This window comes from Notamacropus eugenii, chromosome 6 (genome assembly GCF_028372415.1).
Source record: "Notamacropus eugenii isolate mMacEug1 chromosome 6, mMacEug1.pri_v2, whole genome shotgun sequence".
Classification (NCBI taxonomy): domain Eukaryota; kingdom Metazoa; phylum Chordata; class Mammalia; order Diprotodontia; family Macropodidae; genus Notamacropus; species Notamacropus eugenii.
Genome location: NC_092877.1, coordinates 295,152,094 through 295,161,102, shown reverse-complemented (window position 1 = coordinate 295,161,102; position 9,009 = coordinate 295,152,094). Strand labels below are relative to the sequence as shown.

At 37.5% G+C, this 9,009-nt stretch overlaps 1 long non-coding RNA gene across 1 annotated transcript in view; it reads right to left on the bottom strand.

Moving 5' to 3' along the window:
* Window positions 1-825: 825 nt before the first annotated feature.
* Window positions 826-9,009, bottom strand: part of LOC140509559 (uncharacterized) — a 29,687-nt gene continuing 21,503 nt past the window's right edge. Inside the window, exon 3 of the long non-coding RNA XR_011968818.1 lies at window positions 826-1,829. This is a non-coding gene — a long non-coding RNA (uncharacterized lncRNA). The remainder of the gene's footprint in view (window positions 1,830-9,009) is intronic.

The window sequence follows — 9,009 nt, the reverse complement described above, 5'->3', positions numbered from 1 at the left end:
ACTTCATGGCACTACATGTCCCTGAAGAAATTACTTTCCATTTACTTCTTGTATTTTTCCTATTTGTCTTTCTGTGTGCATCTTGTTCCCATCAAGGAGAATATAAATTCCTTGAGGTCAGAGGTTGTGGGGGTTTTTTATCTTTGTATCCTTAGGGTCTAGCTTTGCGCCTTGCACACAGTGGACTGATTAATATATTCATTAAATGAATGAATGGACTTCAGAGTCATCTTTTCTTGTCCATTTTGGAATCACTACCTCAATTCTAGTCTCAGATCAAGTGCCACCCTTTAAGCAAGGTCTTTCCTGATCTCTTTAGTTGTTAATGCACCAAAATTAGTTTATATTTACTTGTTTCTGTATGTTATTTTTCTCAAGTAGAATATATGTTCCTTGAGGGTAGGGATGTCTTCCATTTTTGTCTTTATCTCCTCAGTCCCTAGTGTATAGGAGTGGCTGGCACACAGAAGTCTTTTTTAAAAATTTAATAATTCATTAATATTAGTTTAGTTGGTTTTTATTAATATTTAAAATAAATCTTCTAATAAATTATTCTTTTAAAAATACAATGAACCAAATAGTCTTTAATGATCCTTCTAACTTTAACATTCTATGAATTTGTAAGATTTGATTCCATCATCCTGATTCTTTATTGGTATTAACTCCAGTTTAGCATCAATGACAAACAAGACTGGAGTATTTCCCGTTGTTAATATAGTCAAACTGATTCAGGTGGGATTCACTGAGTACCCAGCAGACAATAAGAGAGGTCTATATTCCTCAGAAAGGAAATTTATTTTCATATTGTTATGACTTAGGGACAGGTGTTTTTTGTATGTGCTCATATATTCAGGATTTTGCACCCTGAGAACTGAATTGCTTTATTCTTTACACCTGTCAGAAATGTGGAAGTTACATTTGACTAGAAGGTTTTTTAAAATCCCCTCATACCCACCTTTCCATTCTAGTTTCCTTAGAGACTTTCTTCATGTCTGAATTTGTATTTCAGTTTTCACTTTAAGGGCAAAAACTATGTGTTTCTTCAGTCAGAGAACACTGCTCCCTACTCCCTGCCTCAGTGTTTAGTTTTGGCACCGGAGTAATCTATTAATAATGATTTGGATTCAACAAGCAGAAAACAAGACCAGGGTGGGGGCTGGGAGAGCAGGAAACAAGGTGCTGTATGTTCTTTTCAACAACTGTTTTTATCATCTTGGGTTGTGGCAAATAGGAAAAGATTGCTGATCTGACTGTTCTTGAAGTGTAGAAAAATGGACAGGTGCTTTTGGAACTGTCAACTGGGAGAGGAATCCATTGCATGATCATCTGCAATCCAAGTAACTTTATTGAGTAACTTCACCCTAGGTAATTTTCTAACTTTCCCCAGAAGACTCTGATGGAAAGAACAGACATGCTGGGTTTTGTTTCATTTTGAGGTTTTCCCGCTTCTACCATAGTTTCATGTCTGAGGTAGTATATATATCTGAATATTCAAGAAGTTTATAAAACCTGAAATAAGACACAGCATCCCACATCTTTGAGGGATGAAAGAGGGGACGTGTCCCACATTTCAGATGAATTTCAAGGCACCTTCATCCTGGAATGAAGGGTTTCCGAGTATCTGTTTCAAGGGATGACATTTCAATCTCCCTTGCAACTCTGAAAAATCCCTCTGGTGTAAATAGTCAGGGTGTGATGGGGGAGAACTGAAAAACCTATTGAGTTGTCAAATCCTCTAATCTTTTGACTCTTCATTTAGTATTCCACTTCTTCTTTGGGGAATCTGCCATTTTAAAAGCATGGAGAATATTCATGTCCAAGGAATCTACCTAAGTAAAATAACAATAATAAAAAATATTAAAATACTAATATTTTTATTTATTTTAATTGAATTTTATATTATATAATTTATTTACATATAAATTATATAATTTATTTTATATATTTTATTTTATTATATTTTAATGTATTTATTATTATAGAATTAATTTATATATTATTATTCATAATACTATATTTTTATTACATATTATTATTATTTATAATAATTTATTGTTACACAAAATAGTTTTATTATATATTTATATATAAATTATACAATTTATTTTAATATTAACATTAATATTTAATATTAAAATATTAAAAAATAAAATAAAAAAATAACAAAAATAAGTGCCATTTCCATGGCACTCTATAGTTTACAAAATACGTTCTTCTCAAGAACCTTGTGTTGTGGGGTCTCCTTCGCTCAAACAACTTTAGCAGTATCAGTCAAGTTAACAAGCATGTTGTAGCGGAAAGAGCGTTTGAATTTAGAGATGTGAGCTTCAGATACTATTTAGCTGCTTGTTAAAGATCCTTTAAATCTTTCCAGGCCTCAGTGTTGTCTTCTATTAAAAAAAAAAAAACCGTTTTGGTGACAAATCCAGTGATGTCAGTTGATAAGCCTCTTGGTCATTGTTTTTTTTAGCAAATCCACAGCATTTCCTGAGTGTCTACTGTGTGCAAAGTAATTTACTTCTTTACTATGCAATGTTACTCTCTTCTTCTCAAAAAGATTGTTTAATAGTAACTTAGTGACCCTCTTTGTCTCATAAGATATTGTTTTCAAATGCGTGCTGGAGCCTGCTTGCATCAGTTTGGGAGAGCTGATTGTTAAAATTTCAGTATGAGCAATTACACCTCAAGATGGGCAAATGCTACAAATCAGGGCTTTATTTATTGTTTTGATGATTATCTAGACTTAAAGTGTTAGAGAAAATATTAACAACACAGATTCAACTTTAAAGTGTGTCCTGAAAAAAAGTGTGTCCTGCATACATTTTTTTCCTGGCAAGCTGGTTGTTAAACATTTATAAGCATGCCACACTGTGCTGTGCAACAGGGAAAAGGTTGGTTATGAACTTAAAAAAGAGAACTAAGAACACCACATTCTTAGAATGGAGAACTCTCACCTCTAACAAAGAAAGATAGAAACAAAAAGGGAAATAAAAAGACAATTAATTCAGGCCCTAGACCTTGCTGCTGATTCATTATAAAGAGTGATACAGAAGATCGCAGGGTTTCATTTATACAGTATTAGGCAGGCTTTACGCTGCCTAAATGGTCTCTTTGTAACTTTTCTTAAAAAAGCAAAAAGTAATTGCATGCAAATTATCCTGGAATATTATTTTGCTCTCAGATACAGTGGGTTTCCTATTCTGTACCATGCTTTGTATTTGGGCAAAAGCCCTTAAGATGTGTCAGCTTTCATGAGCATATCTGGTTTTAGATCTGACCATATATGAAGAACATTCCCTGGAAAATTATCTTTGTGAATGACAGAACTGAATTTACAATAATTTCTCTGCTTTTGCCTTTATCATCATGAGGGCTAACCTTTGTTTCCTTTCTGTAACACATCTTTCTTCAAACTAGTTTTGGTCTCATTATGGAGTCTTGTTAAGTTTAATGGAATGATTATGTTCTTTAATATAACTTAATTACCAAGCATCAAGACTTTTCAAATTGCAAAGAGGAAATATTTTGACATTTGTATTGGGTCACTGACATAATGTGAATTCCAGTTTTCCAAAATCAGACCGCAATGGTGTAAACTCCTGTACCAAAAGCAATGCTGCCCCAGTCCAACTGTTTTCACAAATGTAGGTCAGAAGAGCCTTGGGGCCCATGGAGACCCCCATTATTAGAAGACCAATCTGTCCTCCCCTGGTACAGATTATAACACATTGACACCCTATACAATTCTTATGTGTGTATATGTATATGTGTGTATGTATATATTTTAAATAAAACTTCGACAGTGGATCCACCTGGAGTGCTGAAAGCCTTCCTCTGATTTGCCACTATCCCTATTGTCAGACCAATAGAAGAAGAATTGAGAGGTCACAAGAGGTAAGATGTGAAGGGGGCTTTCTTTCCTAAATTCTTTAAAGTGCTGGGAGGTAAGGAGGAAAGAAGGAAAGTGTCACAGAAATTCCAAGAGAAATGTCTATGAGGAAAGCGTGGTCAACAGTGTCAAATGCAGGGATGTGGACTGAGAAAAGACCATCAGATTTCATCCCAGCTCCCAAATCAATTCAACCCTTTCTCCTCCCTTCCAGCATTATCTTTGAGCAAATGTACTCTTGTTGAATTTTTCCAAACAATCTAATGACCTGGGGTCATAAAGAAATGCTTCTCCAACTTTATCTCATTTTTCCCCATTGACAAGGCCCAGGCCCAACTGTTCTGTTCAGAAAGGGCTTAGAGTTTAGACAAGACACCTGAGTTGAAGCCGTGCTTTGCTTCTTCCTGGAGGGCTTGCATGAATCTTTCATCCCTAGTACCTAGCACAATTCTCTGCCCCTATAATGTGTGCTCAAGAAATGTTCGCTATTGGGGAGGATGAGGATGTAACCCCTTTACTAGACCCCATGCTTAGAGGTTGGTGTTAGTGGTATTAAGTGGTGATAGAGCCCTGGGGCACTAAAGAGTATGTATACACCCACCACAGGCCACACTTTCTCTCCTTTGGACAATGTTAGCCAGCAGGATAGTCTGATAGGATTAGACCAATGAGACTGTACCCGACTGGTGTTCAGTTGTCTCAGTCATCTCCAACTCTTCATGACCAGGTCTGGTTAGGAGTATGCCTATGCAGAGTACTCCAGAACAAGAGAGAAGCTGTGCACCAGGGCAAGAGGAGGTCCCAGATCCATAAGGGGACACTGATAAGGGAACAGGGACCAAATAGCAGCCTTATTGCCTGCTACCCACTTCTGGTTAACAGATCCAGGGCAGGCTGAGGAAGGTTCCAGTGCCTAGGAATGGTGTTCAGGAGTAGAGAGTGGTAGCAGGCCTTAGGTGGTATACCAAGAGATGAACAGTTCCAGAAACAAGTAGCAGCTGTGTGACTCAGATTCCAGGAGCAGGGCAGGATCACAGTTCCAAGTGCAAGCCCAGCTTGAGGCTTTTAAAGGAATAACCAGGGCAAGAATCACAGGCCAAAGCAGAGGCTACAGTTCTGTCACATTGAACCAGAAGAGCAGTGGCTGAGTCTAGTAGAAATCTACTGCTGCTCAGACCTAAACCAAATCACCAATTTGCAGAGCTCATGGAGTGGGTAATGAGACTTAATAGTCCTAGAACAGACCACTTTGGGAGCACTAAAAGCTTGCAATTCCCAAACATGAGCTGGCCCCAAGGTCTAGAATAACAAAATATTTAATCCTCCCAAGAAAGCAGCATAGGAGTAGCCCAGACCTTCCTTTGAGAAGTATACAGAGCATAACCCTAACATTGTCTGAAGTCAGAAAGTAGGCAGGGAGAATGAACAAGCAAAAATAATATCATCATTAAAAATCTATATGTTAACAGGGACAATCAAGACACAAACCCAGAAGAGAATGATTTCAAAACATCAACAAGCAAAACCTCAAAAGGAAAACATAGGTTGTGCACAAATTCAATTGGAATTCCTAAAAAGAAAAGAAGCAAGAGGTTTTTTTAAGTTTAAAATGATTTTTGATAAATGAAATAAGAGCAGTAAAGGAAAAAATTAGAAAATACATGAGAAGGTGTAAGGATTGGTAAGCTATTAGAATAGCCTGGCACAGAGGTTAAAAAAAAAAAAAGAGTTATTCCCAAGCAACAAATTCCCTGAAAATAAGAATGGATCAAATAGAAACCAATGACTACATACCAACAAGAAATATTAAAACAAAGCAAAAGAGAACGATAAGTTACTAGCATTCTAATATAGGGAGGTATACATGTGTCCTTTCTGAACCATATCATCATCAGGGTTCCTAGAAGGAGTCTAATTAGACAAAGCCTCTGAATGGTCTTGTTGATCTTAAGAAAAGAATGGAAAGACAAGGGAAGAGGAATACACCAGAGGAGAGAGGGAAGAGAAAGGAAGGTTAGGGAAAATTATCTCACATGAGGATGTACATTTAGAAGTCTATACACATAAGAAGGGGGTAGGAAGGAGCAACAATGTTTGAACAGCATGTTTATCTGAATTAGTCAAAAGAGAAAAGAATACACACACACACACACACACACACACACACACTGTTAGGTACAGAAAAACTTTTCACTCAACAGGGAGAGGAAGGAAAGGGGAGCAAAGAGAAGGGAAAATTAGAGGGAAATGATTAAAAGATTAGTCTCAAACAAAACAAATCCTTAAGAATGGACAAAAATATTTATAACTCTTTTTGAAATGCCAAAGAATCAGAATCTGATGAGATATCCAAAAATTGGAGGATGGCTGAACAAGTTATCTACTGTGTTATAAGAACTATAAAGGGAGTAGTTTCAATGAAATCTGGGAAGATTTGTATGAACTGGTGAAGAGTGAAGTGAACAGAACCAGGAGAATAATATAGTAAAGAAGAACAACTTTAAAAGAATTAGAGACTGATCAGAGTAATGACTAACTATTCCAATGGACTAATGGTGAAATATGCTACCCATCTCCTGACAGAGAAGTGAAGGACTCAGAGTTCAGAAGGAGACACAAATATTTTTGGACATGGCCCACAAAGAAATTTGTTTTGCTTGACAATACATATTTGTAACAGAGGTTTTGATTTTCATTCTCATTGGTGGGTGGGGCAGGGTGTAGAGTTGAGGGGAGAGAAAAGGGAGAGAAGGTAAATTTTTGTTGATTTCAATATATGTACACATGGATATAATTTCCAAAATGAAAAAAAATGCTTATGAAAAGGCATCAGCACTTCCTGGGAATGTTTCTGATGATCACTGGAGTGTTTGAAAGGTGAGGGATTTTGGTAACTCCATCCATTTTATAACCCATCTCCTGCAGACCCACTAGATACATTCTAGTCTAAGTATAACAATAACAAACAAGATCTACTCTCTAAATGTAAAGGCCATTCTCTTCTTCTGTAGGAGGCAGCTAGGTGGTGCCCTGGATAGATTACTGGACCTGGACTCAGGCAGCCTCCTCTTCCTGAATTCAGATCAGGCCTCAGAAACTTACTAGCTGTGTGAGCCTGGCTAAGTGTAGCACCAATGCAATATTCACAGCACCTACAGAGGCTATGAATATATGTTGGCATAACTCTGAATCACAAAATATAACAGACTCTCTATATAGAAGACAGAACCAAAACATTTATTTAAACACCAGAAAGCCAAATCCATCATATCAACAAATACATTGTCCCTAAGCATTCCCCCTGCTAGGGCCTTCCCACCAACAAACACTCACAGCTCACTGCCTGCTTCCTCTCTCTCCCTCAGCTCTAACTGTTGTGACCAACTTCCTCTCAACTGTAGTCCACCCTTCCTGCTCCACCCATTCAGCTAGCTCCTCCCATCACAGACTCATGTGACTCAGGCTTCCATAAAACTCAAACATGGGTCACATGGGCCTATTGATGGATAGGAAAGATCTTCCCATTATGCAAAAAATACATTAACAATACAGCAAGTCACTTAACCCTGTTTGCCTCAGTTTCCTCATCTGTAAAATGGAGAAGAAAATGGCAAACTACTCCAGTATCTTTGCCAAGAAAACCCAAATGGGGTCAAGAAAAGTCAGACACAACTGAAAACAGCTGAATATTTTTCTATGGACAATCTGACACCTAACATATCTAGCATAGTTGCATATGCCTTGTGGCTACAGTCTATTCTTGATATTCAAGTCACATTCTCATACATGAAGTTATCTTGCTTCCCAAAACAAGTTTCCTTTTCTCAAACCAAATGAATACTAAAGCTCTCTCTAGGGCTTCATGGATATAAGAGCAGGCCAAGGAACTGATGTGTTTCATGAGATCCCTTCCAGTTTTTACTCACTCTTTGCCATTGCTGTCTAGTTATATCTGGGTCAATTCATTAGGCAGGAAACTCCCCAAAGTTTCTAGAGAGGCAAGCTGGAAGTCAGAGACATGTCAAGGAGTCAGCTTCCCCTAAGACATCTTTTTATTTTTCCTCCCATGAGTAGATTCCAAAGAGAGTCTGGAACTGAGTGTGTGTCTTTTTCAAAAAAGGAATGATGAATGACTCTCCTATCCATAGTTCCTGTGCTGACTCTGCCCCTTACACAGGTGTACGGCGTTGAATCTTCATTCTTTCCACCATTTAGGAAAGGGACACAAAATTATCCAGGTTTCAGATACATACATACACATATATACACACATATGTATATATATACACATATATGCATGTGTATATACACACATGTGTATGTATGCATGTATATATGTAACTATTTACTGCATATATGTGTGTGTGTGCATATACATGTGTGTGTATACACACACAGACACACTAAATAGATAATAAATGCAAGGTAACTCTGTGAAACACAAGGAGTTTTTTCTGACACAAAGAGTCATTTCTGTTGCCACTGCTACTCTCCTGCCAGGAACCGTTGCCTGGATTATTGTAGAATATTTCTAAAATATCTCCACTCTCTCCTTGGTTTAAGCTCCCATATCATCCAGTATAATCTTACTTTTCATGGAGATCTTGTATCAAGCTCAAAAGGCTTTGGCAACTCCGTGAAGGCACTGAGGTAGGTTATTGGATAAAGTGCTAGATCTGGAGTTAGGGAGCATCATAGACTACATCATGTAACTGAGAACTGGGAAGGATTTTGGAGAGCATCTGGTCCAGAGGTGTCAACATGCAACTGCATTGCCATAGTAACACCCCTGAATGCAACTCAACCGGATTTAAATGTAGCTGGGAAATACTTAACAAAATAAATAAAAATAGAATATAGATAATAACAATATTTGGTTTTCTAAGTCAACATGTGGCCACAGGGATCCTTATGTTTGATTTAGTGATTCCATTTCTATTTGAATTTGATGTCATTGATCTAGCCCCTTTCCTCCCCCTCTCGATTTTTTTTACAAATGAGTAAACTGAGGCCCACTACATCAGGTAACTTGCCCAAGATCACATAGGCAGTGAGGAGCAGAGCCAGGTTTAAAACCCAGGTCCTCTGCCTCAAATCCACACCCTTTCTACTGTATCTTG